We start from the raw sequence: 24,750 nt of genomic DNA, 5'->3' as shown, positions 1-24,750 counted from the left end.
AAAGAATCGCCCTATGTTAAAGATGGGCTTCAGCCATCTTAAAAACGATCGCAATAACGATTTTTCTTACGAATTTCCTAACAATTTTTCTAATGATTTATTCGTCGAAATGCTGATCATTATAAAAAAAAAAATTGTTGCTTCAAAATCATTAAACGATCGATTGGGCGAATTATCACTTTGTGTAAACGCAGCATTAGGAATGACTATTAGTATATAACAAGTTCATTGAATTATTCCCCCCCCCCCCCTCCATGCAAATCCCCAGAGAAAGCCTCTCCTGCTCTGGACAGTTCCTGACATGGATAGAGGTGGCAGCAGAGAGCACTGTGTCAGACTGGAAAGAATACACCACTTCCTGCAGGACATACAGCAGCAGATAAGTACTGGAAGACTGGAGATTTTTTTAAAGGAAGTAAATTGATTAGATTTTTTTTCCCCCGGAGTACCCCTTTAAATATTTCCTGACACATAGCACCTCTTTACAATTAAAATATTGTATTGCTTAGCATTGTTTCTCCGTTTCTGGCTTATTTATACAGTACGACAACCACTAAACTTTCAGCAAAGTCTCAATTATTCGCCGCCTACGCCCGTCATGACTCTCCTCCTTGTAAGTTATCAGACACTCGAGATAATGCTAGAAAGTTTTACATCAGTTCAGACAATGAGACAATGACTTCTGCTCCAGGGAGAGAACAGCAGCGGCTGGCAGCAGTGTGAATACTGTCAGCTGGCGCACACCGGCCTCACCAGCTATTTCCAGGGGTCATATTAAAGGAGTGGCACAAACACAGCTGTCCCTGTCTATAAGGGCTTATTTACTAGAACAGGAAGCCGCTCGGCTGCCAACACGGCAGCCACACACTTTACTTTCAAGTTGTTAACATATTCTTACAAAAGTTTGTCAATTGTTCTTTTTTTTTTTTTTTTAATTGGAATTTAGGATTTATATGTTACACAATATTTAAAGGGATTAACTGGTGCCACAGATTTGTAATTTACTTCTATTAAAAAAAATATATATATATCCAGTACTTATCAGGTGCTGTATGTCCTGCAGGAAGCGGTGTATTCTCTCCAGTCTGACACAGTTCTCTCTGCTGCCACCTCTGTTCATGTCAGGAACTTTCCAGAGCAGTAGCAAATCCTTATAGAAAACCTCTGCTCTTCAGACTGGAAAGAATACACCACTTCCTGCAGGACATACGGCAGCTTATAAGTATTGGAAGACTGGAGTTTTTTTCTTTTATTCTAAATTTTATTCATTTTTTTTAAAAGATTCTTAATAGAAGTAAATTACAAATCTCTGGCACTTGCTGGGACCAGTTGATTTAAAAGATTTCTTTTTTTTTTGTAACCACCCCTTTAAGTTTTGAACTCTAATTTGAATTTAGGATTTTTATGTTACACAATATTTAACAGATACATAAAGGATAAAAGGAATTATTCACAACTTTCTATAATATTTGTGAGGAAAATATCAGGATCTGCTTTTTTTTCCCAAAAAAACAGCACCACATTTGTCCTCAGGTTGGATCTGGTATTGCATCTTAGCCCTATTCCCTTGAATAATTCAACAGATACAACCTATGTGAATAGAAATAGAATTGATGTAGATGCTAATAAAGTGAGTTTTCAAAAGTTTTTCAGTTTATTAAAAAGCACTACCTCATCTGACCAGCAGGTGTCACTGCAAAAAGGAATGATGTGAACAGGACAGAGAAGTGTACTTATGAGCACAGGCCAAGGGTTAAATGTGAATAGGTATAAATACAAGATTACAAATGGGGGCGCTGTTGCTTTGGTGCTTATGGAGAATTTTGCTCCTGGAAGTGGTCAGCAGTGGTATTGCAGGTAACAGTGATGATAGATTGTTAGAAGGTTTTGGGAAATTTTCCTTTAAGACTTTAAAGTTCTTTTGTTATCAATAGTTATAATATTATATGTTATTATATGTTTTATATATTAGGTCGTATTGTATGAATTATTGCATATAACACTTCCAATGTCGTGTCCGTGACCGTTGCTTATTGTATTTCTTTCTTTATCTATCTTCCCCGCTGTCTGCCAGGATTTATCGCCCATTCCTCCTATACCGCCTAGGTGATGAATAGAATACTATGACTGCTGTAAAGACTGACACCTACAGATCAGTATGGGGGGAGGAGCTTTGTGTGACTGACACCTGCAGATCAGTAAGGGGAGGAGCTTTGTGTGACTGACACCTACAGATCAGTATGGGGGGAGGAGCTTTGTGTGACTGACACCTACAGATCAGTATGGGGGAGGAGCTTTGTGTGACTGGCACCTGCAGATCAGTAAGGGGAGGAGCTATGTGTGACTGACACCTACAGATCAGTAAGGGGAGGAGCTTTGTGTGACTGGCACCTACAGATCAGTAAGGGGAGGAGCTTTGTGTGACTGACACCTGCAGATCAGTATGGGGGGAGGAGCTTTGTGTGACTGACACCTACAGATCAGTATGGGGGGAGGAGCTATGTGTGACTGACACCTACAGATCAGTAAGGGGAGGAGATTTGTGTGACTGACACCTGCAGATCAGTATGGGGGGAGGAGCTATGTGTGACTGACACCTACAGATCAGTATGGGGGGAGGAGCTATGTGTGACTGACACATACAGATCAGTAAGGGGAGGAGCTTTGTGTGACTGACACATACAGATAAGTATGGGGGAGGAGCTATGTGTGACTGACACATACAGATCAGTAAGGGGAGGAGCTTTGTGTGACTGACACCGGCAGATAAGTATGGGGGGAGGAGCTATGTGTGACTGACACCTACAGATCAGTATGGGGGGAGGAGCTATGTGTGAATGACACCTGCAGATCAGTATGGGGGGAGGAGCTATGTGTGACTGACGTCCCCTGTTTTGTTTGTACTGCAGCTGTACTCCCCAGACTATGCCATAAATCAGAGTAACCGCTGTGAATATTCACCTAAGATGACTCAAAAAATGGTAAAATAGACACAGTATACACTGTATTTATATACACTTAGGCTGGGTTCACACTACGTATATTTCAGTCAGTATTGCAACCAAAACCAGGAGTGGATTAAAAACACAGAAAGGATCTGATCACACAATGTTGAAATTGAGTAGATGGCCGCCATATAATGGTAAATAACGGCCATTATTTCAATATAACAGCCGTTGTTTTAAAATAACAGCAAATATTTGCCATTAAATGGAGGCCATCCACTCAATTACATCATTGTGTGAACATAGCCTTTCTGTGTTTTTAATCCACTCCTGGTTTTGGTTGCAATATGAGGACCACAATACTGACTGAAATATACTGACTGAAATATACGTAGTGTGAACGCAGCCTTATAATGTAAGTCACCCAGGGACATAAATGGGGGGGGGGCCCTGGGTCCTTGCGGGACTATAGAGTTTCCTTTATTCCATATGAATAGACACACGTCCTACATATACTAGTTGGGGGCCTGATAGTTTCTGGGGGCCCAGGCTTTATCAGTTCTCCCTCTGCAGCCCCCAAGTGTTTATTATGTGCCCTAGGGGAAGCACTTGGGTTGATGCCTCCTTGGTGCATCCTTATTGCATCTTTGTTGTGTTCTTAGTGCCTCCTTGTTACCCCTGGTGCCTCCTCGATTCCTCTTCTTTGCCTTTTCTTAACCAACTTAGCAACTTAGTGCTTCCCTAAATCCTTTTTGGTGCCTCCTTAGTGTCTCACTGGAGCCTCCTTAGCACCTTCTTACTGCATCCTTAGAGCCTCCTTGGTGCCTCCTCCTCAGTGCCTCATTGGTGCCTCTTCCTCAGTGCTTCCTTGGTGCTTCCTCAGCACCTCCTCTGTCACTCCTTGTGTGCCTCCTATTCAGTGTCTCCTTAATGCCTCCTCAGTGCCTCCTCCTCAGCGCCTCCTTGGTGCCTCCTCCTCAGCGGCTCCTTGGTGCCTCCTCCTCAGCGCCTCCTTGGTGCCTCCTCAGCGCCTCCTTGATGCCTCCTTGGTGCCTCCTCCTCAGCGCCTCCTTGGTGCCTCCTCCTCAGCGCCTCCTTGGTGTCTCCTCAGCGCCTCCTTGATGCCTCCTCAGTGCCTCCTTGGTGCCTCCTCCTCAGCGCCTCCTTGGTGCCTCCTCCTCAGCGCCTCCTTGGTGCCTTCTCCTCAGTGTCTCCTCCTCAGCGCCTCCTTGGTGCCTCCTCCTCAGCGCCTCCTTGGTGCCTCCTCCTCAGCGCCTTCTTGGTGCCTCCTCCTCAGCGCCTCCTTGATGCCTCCTTGGTGCCTCCTTAGCGCCTCCTTGGCGCCTCCTCCTCAGCGCCTCCTTGATGCCTGCTTGGTGCCTCCTCAGCGCCTCCTTGGTGCCTCCTCCTCAGTGCTTCCTTGGTGCCTCCTCCTCAGCGCCTCCTTGATGCCTCCTCCTCAGTGCCTCCTCAGCGCCTCCTTGATGCCTCCTTGGTGCCTCCTCCTCAGCACCTCCTTGATGCCTCCTTGGTGCCTCCTCCTCAGCGCCTCCTTGATGCCTCCTTGGTGCCTCCTCCTCAGCGCCTCCTTGGTGCCTCCTCCTCAGTGCTTCCTTGGTGCCTCCTCCTCAGCGCCTCCTTGATGCCTCCTCCTCAGTGCCTCCTCAGCGCCTCCTTGATGCCTCCTTGGTGCCTCCTCCTCAGCACCTCCTTGATGCCTCCTTGGTGCCTCCTTGATGCCTCCTTGGAGCCTCCTCCTCAGCGCCTCCTTGATGCCTCCTTGGTGCCTCCTCCTCAGCGCCTCCTTGATGCCTCCTTGGTGCCTCCTCCTCAGCGCCTCCTTGATGCCTCTCTTCTGGACACCAGCTCCCTAATCTGTCCATTCTCTGTAAAGTATCAACAAATCCGTTTAATCAGGACAAAAACTGAGGACAAAAGATAGTGGGCTTCCCCCCACCACCACCACCACTTTCCCAGCTAACACCCCCCCCCCCCCCCGCCCGCAGCTCCGGTCTCACCCCACTGGTTTCCTTTGTACGAGGAGAAGCAGCGACTCATCCTGAGGACACTGGCGGCCGCTCCTCATGTCCTGATCCCTTGTATTGTCACAGATCTGTCACATTATATTACAGGATAACAGCACGAGCGGGAAATCCCATTATATAAAGTATATACCATAACATCATGTGCTGTATACAGTATATCACACCAGGCATATATATCATGTGCTGTATACAGTATATCACACCAGGCATATATATCATGTGCTGTATACAGTGTATCACACCAGGCATATATATCATGTGCTGTATACAGTATATCACACCAGGCATATATATCATGTGCTGTATACAGTATATCACACCAGGCATATATATCATGTGCTGTATACAGTATATCACACCAGGCATATATATCATGTGCTGTATACAGTATATCACACCAGGCATATATATCATGTGCTGTATACAGTATATCACACCAGGCATATATATCATGTGCTGTATACAGTATATCACACCAGGCATATATATCATGTGCTGTATACAGTATATCCCACCAGGCATATATATCATGTGCTGTATACAGTATATCACACCAGAGTGTATATCATGTGCTGTATACAGTATATCACACCAGGCATATATATCATGTGCTGTATACAGTATATCACACCAGAGTGTATATCATGTGCTGTATACAGTATATCACACCAGGCATATATATCATGTGCTGTATACAGTATATCACACCAGAGTGTATATCATGTGCTGTATACAGTATATCACACCAGGCATATATATCATGTGCTGTATACAGTATATCACACCAGGCATATATATCATGTGCTGTATACAGTATATCACACCAGAGTGTATATCATGTGCAGTATACAGTATATCACACCAGGCATATATATCATGTGCTGTATACAGTATATCACACCAAGCATATATATCATGTGCTGTATACAGTATATGACACCAGAGTGTATATCATGTGCAGTATACAGTATATCACACCAGGCATATATATCATGTGCTGTATACAGTATATCACACCAGGCATATATATCATGTGCTGTATACAGTATATCACACCAGAGTGTATATCATGTGCAGTATACAGTATATCACACCAGGCATATATATCATGTGCTGTATACAGTATATCACACCAAGCATATATATCATGTGCTGTATACAGTATATGACACCAGAGTGTATATCATGTGCTGTATACAGTATATCACACCAAGCATATATATCATGTGCTGTATACAGTATATGACACCAGAGTGTATATCATGTGCAGTATACAGTATATCACACCAAGCATATATATCATGTGCTGTATACAGTATATGACACCAGAGTGTATATCATGTGCTGTATACAGTATATCACACCAGAGTGTATATCATGTGCTGTATACAGTATATCACACCAGGCAGATATATCATGTGCTGTATACAGTATATCACACCAGAGTGTATATCATATGCTGTATACAGTATATCACACCAGGCATATATATCATGTGCTGTATACAGTATATCACACCAGAGTGTATATCATGTGCAGTATACAGTATATCACACCAGGCATATATATCATGTGCTGTATACAGTATATCACACCAGGCATATATATCATGTGCTGTATACAGTATATCACACCAGAGTGTATATCATGTGCAGTATACAGTATATCACACCAGGCATATATATCATGTGCTGTATACAGTATATCACACCAGGCATATATATCATGTGCTGTATACAGTATATCACACCAGAGTGTATATCATGTGCTGTATACAGTATATCACACCAGGCATATATATCATGTGCTGTATACAGTATATCACACCAGAGTGTATATCATGTGCTGTATACAGTATATCACACCAGGCATATATATCATGTGCTGTATACAGTATATCACACCAGAGTGTATATCATGTGCTGTATACAGTATATCACACCAGGCATATATATCATGTGCTGTATACAGTAAATCACACCAGGCATATATATCATGTGCTGTATACAGTATATCACACCAGAGTGTATATCATGTGCAGTATACAGTATATCACACCAGGCATATATATCATGTGCTGTATACAGTATATCACACCAGGCATATATACCATGTGCTGTATACAGTATATCACACCAGAGTGTATATCATGTGCTGTATACAGTATATCACACCAGGCATATATATCATGTGCTGTATACAGTATATCACACCAGAGTGTATATCATGTGCAGTATACAGTATATCACACCAGGCATATATATCATGTGCTGTATACAGTATATCACACCAGGCATATATATCATGTGCTGTATACAGTATATCACACCATTCATATATATCATGTGCTGTATACAGTATATCACACCAGGCATATATATCATGTGCTGTATACAGTATATCACACCAGAGTGTATATCATGTGCAGTATACAGTATATCACACCAGGCATATATATCATGTGCTGTATACAGTATATCACACCAGACATATATATCATGTGCTGTATACAGTATATCACACCAGAGTGTATATCATGTGCAGTATACAGTATATCACACCAGGCATATATATCATGTGCTGTATACAGTATATCACACCAGAGTGTATATCATGTGCAGTATACAGTATATCACACCAGACATATATATCATGTGCTGTATACAGTATATCACACCAGAGTGTATATCATGTGCAGTATACAGTATATCACACCAGGCATATATATCATGTGCTGTATACAGTATATCACACCAGATAGCTCACAAAAAATGTAATAGACAATATAAACTTTATTAATAATTCATGTGAAGTTCATAAAAACACACATAAAACTTTCAAGATAACAACACAGACAGATTTGACAGGTGATATAGGTAGGCCACAGAGATCACCCGGACAGGGATAGGTAGTACGGGGAAGCACGGTACATTTAATCTGGGGCCCAACCAAAGGATAGAATAATTACAAAGTGCCCAGTGCAACGGATACAATATCCAATAAATATATATAGCAGCAATGAGAGTACATACTAAGGTGCAAAATGCTATGGAAATATTAAATATAAACTCTCTCACATATGAGCGACTATTACCTGCATATACACACAGTTGGAGCAACAATGCCTAACCAGCTTCCCAATGAATCACAAGCTAGTGCCGAATCGGGCACTTTGTAATTATTCTATCCTTTGGTTGGGCCCCAGATTAAATGTACCGTGCTTCCCCGTACTACCTATCCCTGTCCGGGTGATCTCTGTGGCCTACCTATATCACCTGTCAAATCTGTCTGTGTTGTTATCTTGAAAGTTTTATGTGTGTTTTTATGAACTTCACATGAATTATTAATAAAGTTTATATTGTCTATTACATTTTTTGTGAGCTATCAAGTTTCTAGGAATTTATTGCTGTTGAAGATAGCCCTATGCATATAGTTTGGTCTATGTAGGAGAGGTTAGTATATCACACCAGGCATATATATCATGTGCTGTATACAGTATATCACACCATTCATATATATCATGTGCTGTATACAGTATATCACACCATTCATATATATCATGTGCTGTATACAGTATATCACACCAGGCATATATATCATGTGCTGTATACAGTATATCACACCAGGCATATATATCATGTGCTGTATACAGTATATCACACCAGGCATATATATCATGTGCTGTATACAGTATATCACACCAGAGTGTATATCATGTGCTGTATACAGTATATCACACCAGGCATATATATCATGTGCTGTATACAGTATATCACACCAGGCATATATATCATGTGCTGTATACAGTATATCACACCAGGCATATATATCATGTGATGTATACAATATAGATCAGGAAGGTTCCACTATTTATAAGAGCAGCTGATTGTAACCTGAAGAAGGGTCAGAACTATTACTGCAGCCCCAGCTGTATACACCGTGTATATAGAGAGCCACACTGCGCTCATCACAACCACTGATGTCCTACTCTGAAGCCACTAAAAATATTGCAATGCTCTGTGAGCTCCAGACTGATACATTGTACATAGCTAGTCCTGCTCTCAGCTGTATCCAGTGTAGACAATGCTCTGTGAGCTCTCCAGACTGATACATTGTACATAGCTAGTCCTACTCTCAGCTGTATCCAGTGTAGACAATGCTCTGTGAGCTCCAGACTGATACATTGTACATAGCTAGTCCTGCTCTCAGCTGTATCCAGTGTAGACAATGCTCTGTGAGCTCTCCAGACTGATACATTGTACATAGCTAGTCCTGCTCTCAGCTGTATCCAGTGTAGACAATGCTCTGTGAGCTCCAGACTGATACATTGTACATAGCTAGTCCTACTCTCAGCTGTATCCAGTGTAGACAATGCTCTGTGAGCTCCAGACTGATACATTGTACATAGCTAGTCCTGCTCCCAGATATATCCAGTGTAGACAATGCTCTGTGAGCTCTCCAGACTGATACATTGTACATAGCTAGTCCTGCTCTCAGCTGTATCCAGTGTAGACAATGCTCTGTGAGCTCCAGACTGATACATTGTACATAGCTAGTCCTGCTCTCAGCTGTATCCAGTGTAGACAATGCTCTGTGAGCTCTAAAGCCTTAAAGCAGAGTGTATCCATTGGAAGAGAATGCCCTTTAGTCAGTGTCATGAATGCTATGAATTATTATATTACTGTATATTATAAGAACAGGAGGACACAGTGAGAGGTTACCGGGGTAAAGATCAGAAGCAATGTGAGAAAATATGACTTTACTGAAAGAGTAGTAGATACTTGGGACAACCCTCCAGCAGATGTGGTTGTTAAATCTACTGAATATAAACCTGCCTGGTATATACATATATCTATCCTAAGATAATAAGGGAAATACTAAAAGGGCCGACTAGATGGAGCCAGTTGTCTAGTTCTGCTAATGTTTCTATATGTCTGTGTCCTCTATGATAAATAATTCTTCTTTAGTCCTATGGGATTCTTTGCCCGGTCAGACGTCCCCCTGTTTGCTATAATAATCTGCATTATCAGCAGCAGTAATCCCTCCCCCACCTTTTTGATTGACACCTTGTGCATCGTCCAGAAGACATCAATCAAGAGGGGAGGGCGGGATGTGGGAGGAGCCGGTAATCCAGTAAATGTCACTGAAGGATCAAACACTTAAAGGGGTTGTTCACCCAATTTTTTTTTCTTTCAAATGAACTGGTGCCCGAGATCTGTATTTACTTCTATTAAAAATCTCTAGTCTTCCAGTACTTATCAGCTGCTGTATGTCCTGCAGGAAGTGGTGTATTCTCTCCAGTCTGACACACTGCTCACTGCTGCCACCTCTGTCCATGTCAGGAACTGTCCAGAGCAGCAGCAAATCCCCATAGAAAACCTCTCCTGCTCTGGACAGTTCCTGACATGGACAGAGGTGGCAGCAGAGAGCAGTGTGTCAGACTGGAGAGAATACACCACTTCCTGCAGGACATACAGCAGCTGATAAGTACTGGAAGGCTGCCGATTTTTTTTTTTTTTTTTTTTACTACAAATAAATTACAAACCTCTGGCACTTTATAGCAACAGTTGATTTGAAAGATGTGAGCAGCCCGGCCCTCACTGTTAATGACAGGCTGCAGCGTGTCATTAACCCCTTAATCCTCTGTTACTTACCGATCAGGACCCCCGCCGTGTGACTGTGGGGGTCCCGATCGCTGTATCAGCCCGCTGGAGATCTCTTACCTTCCTCCGTGCAGTCTGATCGGTGTTCTGCTGATTGAGTCGGCCACAGGCCACAGGCAGGCTCAATGAGCAGAGCGCCTATTACACTGATCAATGCTATGCCTATGCCATAGCATTGTACAGTGTCTGCAATCTAATGATTGCAAGTAAAGGTCACCCAGGGAGGACTTAAAATGTGTAAATAATAAAAAGTAAAAATGTTTTTACAAACACCCCAAAGCCCCTCCCCCAATAAAGATTAAAATCACCCCCCTATCCCATTATATAAATAAAACATATAAAAATAAATAAACAAATAAACATATTAGATATCGTAGCGTGCGTAATTGTTCGAACAATCGTCATCGTGAACGGCAGAAACGAAAAGAGTGAAAAAAAGTGCTAGGGTTGCCGATTTTTTTTGTTACATTATATAAAAAAAAAGGTATTAAAAAGTGATAAAAACGTCCGGTCTTCACAAATATGGTAATAATAAAAAGTAGAGATCATGGCGGAAAAATGACCCCCCATACAGCCCCATAGGTGAAAATAAAACCGTTATAAACGTCACAATAGGCCCATTTTATTATTAATTAATTGCAAAAAGAAAGGATTTAAAAAATATATATATAACATTAGAGAATCTGTGTAATCTGCATATGGTTGTGTTCAGACTGACCTATAGAGTAATGGTATCATGTCGCTGTTACCATATAGTGCATTATGTAGACACAGGAACCCCCCAAACTAGTAGCGAAATTTGATGGGGGCAGAGGGGGCCGCCGTCCCCGGGCCCACTCTGGCAGGGGCCCACTGTGATCTCCAGAGATTTTTCGCTGAATTGGGTCCCCCGGCATCCGGCAAGTTCTCTTGGGGCGGCACTCACCTGCTGGATGCTGAGCCTGGCCATGTAATCACTCCTGTGGCCGGAGGCAGAACAATTCCGCCTCCAGCCACAAGAGGCCGCTCCCTTCCCCCTGCACTTGAGTCACACACACAGAGCAGAGACTCAGGGAGTGAGCTGACTCCTGAGGCTGACTGTGACAGTACTGCCTTGCAGGTAATTATGGCGTCCTTTCTTTTTCTGGGGGGAGAGGAGGTGTGGGGTGTGATGTGCTGGTCTGGCCAAATGACGGGGACCTAATTTGGAGTTACAGGCTACTGGGGGGATGCAGCTTGGGGTGTGTATACCTGCTGTATTAGTGGAAAAAATGGCGGGCGGGTGGTAAGAAGAGGGTCTGCCATGTGTCCACCTGGTAACTGCCGCTTCTGCCATGAGATAGAATGAGCTTTCTGCCTCAGGCAGCAGACTCTTTGCCTCACTAGGGGACGGCTGCACAGCACAATCCCTTACTTTCACTTTCACTTATGCAGAGAGCCGACACACAGTAGAGCTGACTGGAAGGTGTGTGCCCTGTCCCCTCCACTACTAAACCCCCCATATCTACCTATACTACTACACCCCTTATCCACTATACCTCACTACTACACCCCTTATCCACTATACCTCCACTACTACACCCCTCATCCACTATACCTCAACCACTACACCCCTCATCCACTATACCTCCACTACTACACCCCTCATCCACTATACCTCAACCACTACACCCCTCATCCACTATACCTCCACTACTACACCCCTCATCCACTATACCTCCACTACTACACCCCTCATCCACTATACCTCCACTACTACACCCCTCATCCACTATACCTCCACTACTACACCCCTCATCCACTATACCTCCACTACTACACCCCTCATCCACTATACCTCCACTACTACACCCCTCATCCATTATACCCCACTACTACACCCCTCATCCATTATAACCCACTACTACATCCCCTATCCACTCTACCTCCCCACTACACCCCTCATCCACTAGACCTTCACTACTACACCCCTCATCCACTATACCTCACTACTACACCCCTTATCCACTATACCTCCACTACTACACCCCTCATCCACTATACCTCACTACTACACCCCTTATCCACTATACCTCACTACTACACCCCTCATCCACTATACCTCACTACTACACCCCTTATCCACTATACCTCACTACTACACCCCTTATCCACTATACCTCACTACTACACCCCTTATCCACTATACCTCACTACTACACCCCTTATCCACTATACCTCACTACTACACCCCTTATCCACTATACCTCCACTACTACACCCCTCATCCACTATACCTCACTACTACACCCCTTATCCACTATACCTCACTACTAAACCCCTTATCCACTATACCTCACTACTACACCCCTTATGATTTTGGTCATTTCCAGCATCTTGTACTCAGTATAATGGGGTCACCCAGCTTTCCCAGCATCTAATACTCAGTATGATGGAGGTCACCCTGCTTTCCCAGCATCTAATACTCAGTATGATGGAGATCACCCAACAAAGCAGCTATGGTTCTCTTATCTTGCATAACCCCTTTAAATTTTACATGGCCATATATGTGAAAAGTAGAAAGCCTTTTACACTGCTCTCAGTCCCTGTTCTCTATGAGTAATGTAGTTAAATATTTCCTTTATTATTTGGAAAGCAGTGTCTTCTGCTGAGGTTCCCTATGGGTAACTTAATCGGTTAGGGGCCCACTCAGACTTGCTCGCCCCCCCTAGACTGAACCCCTAGCTACGCCCCTGCCCCAAACATTACCATATTGCATTCTTTTTTACGATTTCACCTATTTATATCTTCATAAACAATATATTTGGGATTCCGTCATACATGTTATGGTAAAATGAAAGGTGCCATTACACAGTACAACTATTCCTGTAACAAACTTACATGGGTTGTAGATAGAAAACTGACAGTGCTGGAGCTCTTAGAAGGGGAGGAGGAAAAAACGAAAACACAAAAATAAAAATTTGCGCGGTCCACTGGGTCATTTTGGGCCTGGTCCTCAAAGGGTTAATGCTACATTACAATAAGGCTGCATTGAGTCTTCTCAGGTACAATGACATAATCATAGCGAACAGAAGGTTTTTACAGCTTTTCTCAAGACCTGTTAAAAGTTCATGGCGGTAAATTTGCTGACAGATCCCCTTAAAGAGAAAACCACAAGAAGACGAACGCACAAATACCAAGATAAAGCTGAGACATTGCGGCCGTGGAGCCATAAGCGGCGGCTGACAGAAGAATGCCTGTTTATGGAGCCTCCATGACAGCGGTTGTAGAAAGTTTTGCTTAGAAAATCATGAAAGGAAAATCCTCATTTTTCAAGGATAAGAAGAAGAATTTAGTTTATTATAAAGGTCCCTGATACGGAGGAGTAAAGACTTTGGGGGAGATTTATCAACCATGGTGTAAAGTGAAACTGGCTCAGTCGCCCCTAGCAACCAATCAGATTCCACCTTTCATTCCTCACAGACTCTTTGGAAAATGAAAGGTGGAATCTGATTGGTTGCTAGGGGCAACTGGGCCAGTTTCACTTTACACCATGTTTGATAAATCTCCTCCTTGGTGTCTTACAGTATGTACGAAGATTATCACCTCAGCTCAACGTCTTCTACCATTCACAGAATGATGGGTTGTTGCGGTGTATCATTGCAATCAGGGGTAATAAGGTTATAGAAGCATTACAGGCTTTAAAGGGGTTATCCAGCGCTACAAAAAACATGGCCACTTTCTTCCAGAGACAGCACTGCTCTTGTCTCCATCTTGGGTGTAGGTTTTGCTGCTCAGTTCCATTGAAGTGAATGGAGTTTAATTGCAATCCGCACCTGAACTGGAGACAAGAGTCGTGTTGTCTCTGAAAGAAAGTGGCCATGTTTTTGTAGCACTGGATAACCCCTTTAAGATTTGGCTGTTTGGTGTTGGCCATGGAGAGGCGTTGTATGAAGACCCTGAGCTGTGTGAGAAGGACCAGTTCTGGATTTTATAGCTAGGATGCACTGGATATAGATCAATTGGAGCCACAGATTCCTTCAAGGCATGTGATGATCATTAAGAGGATGATAAGGAGGAAGAAGAAAACATAAAGAGAATGAGAAGAGAAGATGGAGGAGAAGGGCAAGGAAGAGGAGAAAAATTAGAGGAGGAGGTGGGGATGAAAGAGAAGAAGGAAGGAGGAAGATAATATAAGAAAAAATAAGAAGGAACCAAAAAGAAAAGGAAGAGGAGAGAAGGAGGTGGTATGAATAGTGGTGGGAAATGAAAAGGAGGAGAAGAAGGAGCAGAGAAGGGGAAGGAGGAGAAGAAGGAGCACAGAAGGGGAAGGAGGAAGGATAAGGCCAATACAGATAAAGAGAAAGAAAAGGTGGGAAGTAATAAGAAACAAGAAGAGAAGAAGAAAGTCCAGGTGGAGGAGAAGCAAAAGGAGGAGAAAATAAGGAATGAGAAGGTGAAAGGGAAGAAGGGAAAAGGAAATTTAGAAGGCAAGAAAGATTGAGAGAAAATAGACAATACTGAGAAGGAAAAGAGTGGAAGAAGAAAATGGATGACGAGGGGGAAGAGAAGAGGAGAACATAAAGGTGAAGGTGTTTTGACCCTGGTAAGAAGCTGTGGTCCCAGCACAGATATGTGGCCCTGGTAAAAAGCTGTGGTCCCAGCACAGATATGTGGCCCTGGTAAGAGGCTGTGGTCCCAGCACAGATATGTGGCCCCGGTAAGAGGTTGTGGTCCCAGCACAGATATGTGGCCCCGGTAAGAGGCTGTGGTCCCAGCACAGATATGTGGCCCCGGTAAGAGGCTGTGGTCCCAGCACAGATATGTGGCCCCGGTAAGAGGCTGTGGTCCCAGCACAGATATGTGGCCCCGGTAAGAGGCTGTGGTCCCAGCACAGATATGTGGCCCCGGTAAGAGGTTGTGGTCCCAGCACAGATATGTGGCCCCGGTAAGAGGCTGAGGTCCCAGTAGAGGGAATGTGGCCCGGTAAGAAGCTGTGGTCCCAGCACAGATATGTGGCCCTGGTAAGAGGCTGAGGTCCCAGCACAGATATGTGGCCCCGGTAAAAAGCTGTGGTCCCAGCACAGATATGTGGCCCCGGTAAAAAGCTGTGGTCCCAGCACATATATGTGGCCCCGGTAAGAGGCTGTGGTCCCAGCACAGATATGTGGCCCCGGTAAGAAGCTGTGGTCCCAGCGCAGATATGTGGCCCCGGTAAGAAGCTATGGTCCCAGCACAGATATGTGGCCCCGGTAAGAAGCTGTGGTCCCAGCACAGATATGTGGTCCCAGCACAGCTATGTGGCCCCGGTAAGAAGCTGTGGTCCCAGCACAGATATGTGGCCCCAGTAAGAGGCTGTGGTCCCAGCACAGATATGTGGCCCTGGTATGAGGCTGTGGTCCCAGCACAGATATGTGGCCCCGGTAAGAAGCTATGGTCCCAGCACAGATATGTGGCCCCGGTAAGAAGCTGTGGTCCCAGCACAGATATGTGGCCCCAGTAAGAGGCTGTGGTCCCAGCACAGATATGTGGCCCCGGTAAGAAGCTGTGGTCCCAGCACAGATATGTGGCCCCAGTAAGAGGCTGTGGTCCCAGCACAGAAATGTGGCCCTGGTAAGAGGCTGAGGTCCCAGTAGTCTCCTTCATATCACAACCTCCACCACACTATGGGCCAGGGAAGTATTTTCTTTCCTCTCCTCTTATTTTCAGGCTTTTCTTCAAGTTCATTGAATAAATTTCTCATTGAAGCCCGGTAGAGCCAAACTTTCCTCCCAGCCCGGCATAAGTAATGAGGTGTGGGACCGGCGTCTGGACACAACTGACTGCTGCCAAGCGCCTTATTGATTATCGGCAGAGGAAGATGTACACAACACAAGCGTGACCTTTACCAAATAGTTAGCAGAGATAATCTGCCTGGCTCCTGGGTCCCGACGTCTAATAGAGCAAAACGTAGGTTTTTAGACAAAGCCCCCGAGTGGTAGCCTTCAGGGGATGTTCAGCTCCGGAGATTACATTGGGGATGCATGAGTGACGCCAGGCCCCAGCTGACGGCAGATATGACGCCAACACCTCAACAGGCAACCGGCAGGAATCCTCCATAGCATTGCGCCGTGTTAAACTCCCATCTTTAATTTGTGTTTCCTCCCAAGAGCCCAGCAGAAAGTCATGTATCTAGCACTTGCACACGGACCAGGGATCTAGACATCTGTTTTTTAATTTCCACTGAACGGCTCGACTGCCGAACATTTACTTTTCATTATTTCTTTCCCGGAAGTTTTGGGATCGCAGGAAAAGTTTACTCTACTAATGGCGGGAATACGAAGCAAAGTCAGGGATGTAGAGAATAGCAGGTGTAATGGGAACGCAAGCCTAAATCCCCACACCTGTAAGGAGGGAAGCTGGGATATGCCAACAACGTTGGGTCATCGCTGGTCCGACCAATGGAGACTCCGCCAATGGCTAGAAGAAAAGGCTGGTGAAACTAGTCTAAACCGGTAATATTTTTCCTTCCTCCAGTCAGTTTTTCTAGGCCGCCACATGGACTGTATTTTACTGGACCAACCAGACGGCCTGTAGATAATCTAAGAACAGATGATTCCTAGTTTGGCCCAGGCACAATCAGTGGGGAGGTAAGCACGGCCCTCGTAGTCTTATGTACCCGTGCGGCCGTTTTATAACTTAAAGGGAACCTGTCACCCCAGCTGCTGTGGCAGAGCCTGCCTGACCCCCTGGTGGAGCCCGGCATACTTAACCCTCCCTGGAAGTCCCAATCCTGGACCCGGTCCTGGGGCGAAGAAATCACGGCCCGAAACTGTGAGCATGCGTTATGCAAATCAAAAGAAATTAGTCGAACGTCCATAGAATGACTGGAGCAATCATTTTCTATGGACGTCGGACTCATCTCTAATGATGGCGCACAGCTTCAGGACGTGACTGCTCCGCCCCGAGACAGGGTCCAGGAGCAGCACTTCCAGGGAGGGTTAAGTATGCCAAGCTCCACCGGGGGGTTGGGTGGGCTCCGCCACAACAGCCAGGGTGACAGGTCCTCTTTAACAGTTCTGACCTCTAACTTGTGTGACACCTCTGCTCCTGTCAGTGCTGCTGCACAGACCTCCATAAGACTAAGCACTGGAGCTGATATTTAGAAGGTCAGGTATAAGCAGTCAACCTTAAAGGGGAACTCCAGGTAGAGGTTGAAAAAAAAGAAACTTCTGCAGAAGCATAAAGCATTACTTACCTGTTTATCCCAGTTTTGAAACTTCCAAAAATTCATTTGTTTGGAGGGGTTTTGCTCTGTTTTGTGTTTTTGTTCTTCCTGGTTTGGCATTTCACAGAATGCAATGCTTTCCCTCATGTGATCATTACAGTCCCCACCCATTACAATCAGTAAAATTAGTGCTGCAGCTGCTTCTGGCCGGTTAGAGATGGTGAATCAGTCAGGGGATTGGGTTATCCAGCCCCGCCTCCTGTGACATCACGCCCTGCCCCCTGTCTGCATCATCAGCAAACACACACAATGTGAGACAGAGGCATGGAAGATTTGTCTCCTAGGGGGGGAGAGCAGTGGGAGCAGGAGACAATGTGGATTGGCACAGAGGCCATTGTTCTACACTTCCTGGATTTCTATCAGCTGTGGCAGAACCGTACAGATACAGTAATACATTGTATACACACATCTATATACCTTTTAATGTATTTTTAATAGAAAATAAATTTTTCTGATCCGGTGTTCCCCTTTAAATAGGTTTCCGGGATAAAAATGAATACTTGGCCAGGCTGCCAGGACTGTGAGGGACATGTCGGTAATGCATACTTACTTGTCTGCTGCTCGATCCCAGACCGCACACTCTGCAACACTTCTTGTGTTTTTATAACATACAATGACATTGTGCTCCTGCTGGATATTATCCTATAGTGAGCGGCCATTTCCTATAAGAGCACAACGTCATCAGATGTTGTGAAAACACAGGAAGAGTGGAGCCCAGGCAGCGGGGAACCGGACAAGTAGGTATGCATTACCGGCATGTCCCGGCAGCCTGACCAAGTACAGTATTCATTCTTCTTTAAAGGGAATGTCTCATCAGAAAATGACTTATTGTACATATAATGTTTTTATGTTGAACATATTTTTTAAGAATTTTTGGTGACACTTTTTCTAATTTTCCATTTATGGGTCCAGTTGTTGCTGTGACCACTAGGGGTTCCTAGAGCTACCTTTGCCTAGTAATTGATATCCTTACACTTTGCCTATAGCTGCACCCATGGGTAGACCAACATCAGTGGCATGCCCTGGCCGGAAGACACCAATGTATTCCAAAAAAAAAATCAAATCAACTGGTGTTACAAAGTTATATAGATTTGTACTTCTATTTAGAAATCTCCAGTCTTCCAGTACTTATCAGCCACTGTATGTCCTGCAGGAAGTGGTGTATTCTTTCCAGTCTTTCAGTACTACATAAGAAGATTTACCATTTAGGAGTCTAGAGGACAGAATAACAAATACAACTGACATCACAGCTCCCGGAAGGGTAATAATGGCCCCATTGATTTTCATACAACTTTCCCAGGTAGAGATATATAAGAGATAACAGAAGCACGGAAGATAGTCATTCATCTACCCACAGATGGGGCGCTAAAGTCTTCCGTTGTACTTGAAAGTTAATTACTTCTATGTATACTGATCTGATCAGATCTTGAGGAGAAGCTCAGGTGCCCGAGCAGGTATCATATAATACACTGGCACGGAACCTTCAGCTCTGGAAAGAGTCCATTAATATACAGCTGCTTTTTGGTCCCAGAAACAGCGCCATCCTTGTTTATGGGTGGTGTCTGGTATTGCAGCTCAGACCTACTGCGATGAGAGATGGACGCAGCCAATAGACAGAAATGATGAAGCAGGGTCTAATAGCAAAAGCATAGAGATAGTGTCAGAAGAAAGACCCCCAATACAATCTTGGGGGCTGGCAGCCACCATCAGCTGTATAATGAAGGAGTGGAGGAGCTGGAGATTCGTGGTCCAGCAGGTGACTACACTGATCTGCACAAGAGCGCCCCCTTTACTTCCTGTTGTCAACTGTGGCATTACAGAAGCATACAATCACAGAGAAACATGCTGAATTAGACTTTGTGACCTCACTGCACTTACTATGATGTCATCTTACAATTACACAAGGACCTGCTACATAGACTGTGTGACCTCACTGCACTCATGATGACAGCTTAATTTAATCAACAACTGGCCTAATAGACTGTGTGACCTTGTTGCACTCATGTTGACATCATCACCATCATCCAGTCACAGACTGGTCTGATAGATGGACTGTGTGACAGCTGTGCCCCAATATGATGCTGGTCCCTGACAGCAGTACCACCTGTATCTCCTATATGATGGCCCCTGACAGCAGTACCACCTGTACCTCCTATATGATGGCCCCTGACAGCAGTACCACCTGTACCTCCTATATGATGGCCCCTGACACCAGTACCACTTGTACCTCTCATATGTTGGCCCCTGACAGAAGTACCACCTGTACCTCCTATATGTTGGCCCCTGACACAGTACCACCTGTACCTCCTATATGTTGGCCCCTGACAGCAGTACCACCTGTACCTCCTACATGTTGGCCCTTACAACTCTACCAACTGAACTTCCTGTATGTCATCTCCTAACAGCAGTACCACCTGTACTTCCTACATGTTGGCCCATTGACAGCAGTACCACCTGTACCTCCCATACAGTATTTTGGCTCCTGACAGTAGTACCACCTTTACTTCCTGTATGTTTGCCCTTGACAGTACTACATCTCTACTTCCTTAATGTTGCCCCCTGAGAGCAGTACCACTTATATTTCCCATATGTTTGCCCCTGACAGCAATACCACCTGTCCTTATACCACCTGTACCTATATGTTAGCCCCTGAATATACAGTACAGACCAAAAGTTTGGACACACGTTTTCTGTATTTTTATGACTATGAAAATTGTAGATTCACACTTAAGGCATCAAAACTATAAATTAACACATGTGGAATTATATACTTAAAAAAAGTGTGAAACTTACTGTTCCCCCCCCCCCCTTTTACCCACTACCCCATGCTCCTTCCTTACTCCCCGACCTGTTTCCCTTACTCATATTCCCTTTCCAAAGCTCTCCCTTACCCCTACCACCCACCCCCCCTTTTCTGCCCTCCCTATCCCCTCTCCCCCTTGTTGTTATACAGTTTTGTATATTTGCACTCGGCATTGTTTACTCTATGCAACTTTACTACTTTGTGGTATGTACATATGTTATATTAAATATGAAAATAAATAAAGTGTTATAAAAAAAAAAAAAAGTGTGAAACTTCTGAAACTATGTCTTATATTCTAAGTTCTTCAAAGTAGCCACCTTTTGCTGTGATTACTGCTTTGCCTTCTTGGCATTCTCTTGATGAGCTTCAAGTCACCTGAAAGGGTCTTCCAACAGTCTTGAAGGAGTTTCCAGAGATGCTCAGCACTTGTTGGCCCTTTTGCCTTCACTCTGTGGTCCAGCTCACACCAAACCATCACTCTCCTTCTTGGTCACATAGCCCTTATACAGCCTGGAAGTGGGTTTGGGGTCATTGTCCTGTTGAAAAATGAATGATAGTCCAACTAAACGCAAACCGGATGGAATAGCAGCTGCTGCAAGATGCTGTGGTAGCCCTGCTGGCTCAGTATGCCTTCAATTTTGAATAAATCCCCAACAGTGTCACCAGCAAAGCCCCCCCCACACCATCACACCTCCTCCTCCATGCTTCACGGTGGCAACCAAGCACATAGAGTCCATCCATTCACCTTTTCTGCGTCGCACAAAGACACGGTGGTTGGAACCAAAGATCTCAAATTTGGACTCATCAGATCAAAGTGCAGATTTCCACTGGTCTAATGTCCATTCCTTGTATTCTTAAGACCAGACAAGTCTCTTGTGCCTGTTGCCTGTCCTTAGCAGTGGTTTCCTAGCAGCTATTTTACCATGAAGGCTGCTGCACAAAGTCTCCTCTTACCAGTTGTTGTAGAGATGTCTCTTCTGCTGCTGCTGCACAGAGTCTCCTCTTACCAGTTGTTGTAGAGATGTCTCTTCTGCTGCACAGAGTCTCCTCTTACCAGTGGTTGTAGAGATGTCTCTGCTGCTGCACAGTCCCCTCTTACCAGTTGTTGTAGAAATGTCTCTGCTGCTAGAACTCTGTGTGCCGCCATTGACCTGGTCTCTAATCTGAGCTGCTGGTAACCTGCGATTTCTAAGGCCGGTGACTCGGATGAGCTTCTCCTCCGCAGCAGAGGTGACTCTTGCTCTTCCTTTCCTGGGCGCTCCTCATATCAGCCAGTTTCTTTGTAGCGCTTGATGGTTTTTGCAACTGCACTTGGGGAGACTTTCACAGTTTTCCCAATTTTTCGGACTGACTGACCTTCATTTCTTACAGTAATGATGGCCACTCGTTTTTCTTTACTTAGCTGCTTTTTTCTTGCCATAATACAAATTCTAAGTCTGTTCAGTAGAACTATCAGCTGTGCATCCACCTGACTTCTGCCTAACACAACTGATGGTCCCAACCCCATTTATAAGGCAAGAAATCCCACTTATTACACCTGACAGGGCATACCTGGGAAGTGACAACCATTTCCAGTGACTACTTCTTAAAGCTCATCAAGAGAATTCCAAGAATGTGCAAAGCAGTAATCACAGCAGAAGGCGGCTACTTTGAAGAACCTAGAATATCAGACATATCCAGTTGTTTCACACTTTTTTGATAAGTATATAATTCCACATGTGTTAATTCATAGTTTTGCTGCCTTTAGTGTGAATCTACAGTTTTCATAGTCATGAAAATACAGAAAACTCTTTGAATGAGAAGGTGTGTCCAAACTTTTGGTCTGTCCTGTATACAATCTTCCTACTGCCAGCAGTGCACCGGCACCTTACGTAGCACCATCATGGAGTTAGCGTAGTTGACATAATCTGTAGTTATCGCTCCCTCAGACATTTCCTGCCTTTGTAGTCAGAAAGAGAAAACATTTCAGGAGAGGGAGGAGGAGGAGGAACACAAACCTGTAATTGCGCCTCCGCCATCACAAACCAATCATTGTACACAATAATTACTACTCCTTACAATTTTGTGGTTTACTCCACAAGTTCTCCTGTAGGAAACAGTGAGAGTGAGCAAGATGTCAACATGTGTCCCAGAATCTACAGATCTACAGAAACTTACAGGCCTCATCTCTCAAAACCATGGCAATTAATGAGAGTAATCCTAAAAGCTGAGCTCTGATTGGCCGCTATGGTTCTCCTGTTTAATAGTTTTGACAAGTGACAGTATGTGTATTATTTTTGAGCCCCATCTACTGGATCTTGAAGGATCTGTTGGAAGCATTGTTGAATGGATCACTCATGTAAGTAATAATTTCTGCTGCTCAGTTGCTCGTAGCTCCTTATATTACAACAATATGAAGTGATAAGAACGTGGACAGGTTGTAACAAGTGATCGGAGCTGACTACGTCCTCACTGCTCCGAGGAGACAGATAAGGTGACACATGAGAGGATCGATGCTATCCTGTGTACGCTGCACATTCCTGCTACTCACAGCTTTCACACCAGTGGGAATGCGGCCTACATGACCCTCAACCACAATATATACTGTTATGACATCTCAGCTAGATATACCAAAGTGTGATTAGTTGGGGTTCAATTGTTGTCAAGATCCTTGGTTGTCCAATGGTTCTCAGGATCAGTTAATGGTTCTCACAATTGGTGGATGTCAGATGGCTTCCAAATGAGTTAGTCTAATGTTTTTCAGAAATTGGTAGGTGTCCAATGGTTCTTAGACTTGGTGGACATCCAATGGCTCTTTGAACCAGTCTCCAATGGTGCTCAGGATTAGTTGATGTCAAATGGCTCTCCAAATCAGTTAGTGTCTAATGGTTCTCAGAATCAAAGGCTGTCTAGTGTTCTCAGAATTGGTGGGTGTCCAATGGTTCTCAGGATCAGTTAGTGTCCAATGTTCTCAGAATCAGTTAGGGGGACATTTATTAAGTCCGACATTTCTTACGCCGGACTTAAAAATGTCCCCACATCTCCCGCGCTATGGAGATTTATGTAGAGGCGGACTGCCTCTACATAAATCCTGTGCGCTCCGGTGCGCATGGCCGAAATCCTACGCCAGCTGAGGACTGGAGTAGGTTTTCAGTGTATCTTTTAGAGAAAAAAATTGTGAATCTCGCGGACTATGAGTCCGCGCCCCCCGTTCCGCCCCTCCACACCACCTCCCCGCCCCCCACCCCGGCGTTAAGAGACGGATTGCGAATATTTTATTCGCAAAGCGGCCATTTTGCTAATAAAATATTCACAAATCGGCTCTTTACGATGAAAAACATATGTACGCCACTTGATACATGTCCCCCTAAGTGTCCATTGGTTCTTATGCTTGGTGGATGTTCAATGGCTCTTCGAATCAGTTAGTGTCCAATGGTTCTTAGGCTTGATTGGTGGGTGTCCAATGGTTCTCAAGATCAGAAGGTGTCCAGTGTTTTTTTTTAGAATTGGTGGATGTTCAATAAATCCCAGGATCAGCTGGTGTTTAAAGAAGGTTTTTAGAATTGGTTGGTGGATGTCCAATAAATCTCAGGATCAATAGGTGTCAAGTGGTTCTAAAGACAGGTAGTATCCAATGGTTCTTAGTATCATTGGGCTTCCAATGATTTTAAGAATCAGTGGACGTCCAATGGCTCTTAGGAATGGAGGGTGCGTATTGGTTCTCACAATCAGTGGACATCTAATAGTTCTCATGGTCAGAGGAGATTCAGAAGTTTTTAGGACTGGTAAGAAGTTTGATGGTTTGAGGATTTTGGTTTATTGGTTCCCACGAACAGAGGATTTTAATGATTTTTAAGATTGGTGGAGGGTTTAATAGTTCCCATGATCAGTAGGGTTCAATGGTTTTACAGTTTTGGTGAGGATTCAATAATTGTGATGATTGGTGGAGGTTCAGTGGTTCGGTGTTTTTTTTTTAATTCATGGGGGAACACCTGTCTTTAGGATTGAGGGTGGTGGAGTGGTTCTCAAGATAAGTGTTTGTTTACTGGTTCTCAAGGAATGGCAGGGTGTTAGGGCCCCTGGGAACACA

At 44.3% G+C, this 24,750-nt stretch overlaps 1 protein-coding gene across 3 annotated transcripts in view; it reads right to left on the bottom strand.

Moving 5' to 3' along the window:
- Positions 1-24,750, bottom strand: part of COL22A1 (collagen type XXII alpha 1 chain) — a 226,443-nt gene that overhangs the window by 149,798 nt on the left and 51,895 nt on the right. Inside the window, exon 1 of one of the 3 annotated variants that reach the window (XM_069957062.1) lies at positions 13,513-13,634. The exons of the other annotated variants lie outside the window; for them this stretch is intronic. The gene's annotated coding sequence lies outside the window, so the exon portion shown is untranslated. Of the gene's footprint in view, positions 1-13,512; positions 13,635-24,750 lie in introns of those variants that run through there. 3 annotated transcript variants of the gene reach the window in all.

Source organism: Dendropsophus ebraccatus, chromosome 2, assembly GCF_027789765.1.
Source record: "Dendropsophus ebraccatus isolate aDenEbr1 chromosome 2, aDenEbr1.pat, whole genome shotgun sequence".
NCBI lineage: Eukaryota > Metazoa > Chordata > Amphibia > Anura > Hylidae > Dendropsophus > Dendropsophus ebraccatus.
The sequence above is the reverse complement of the archived record's forward strand: the minus strand, read 5'-3'. Positions and strand labels throughout refer to the sequence as shown.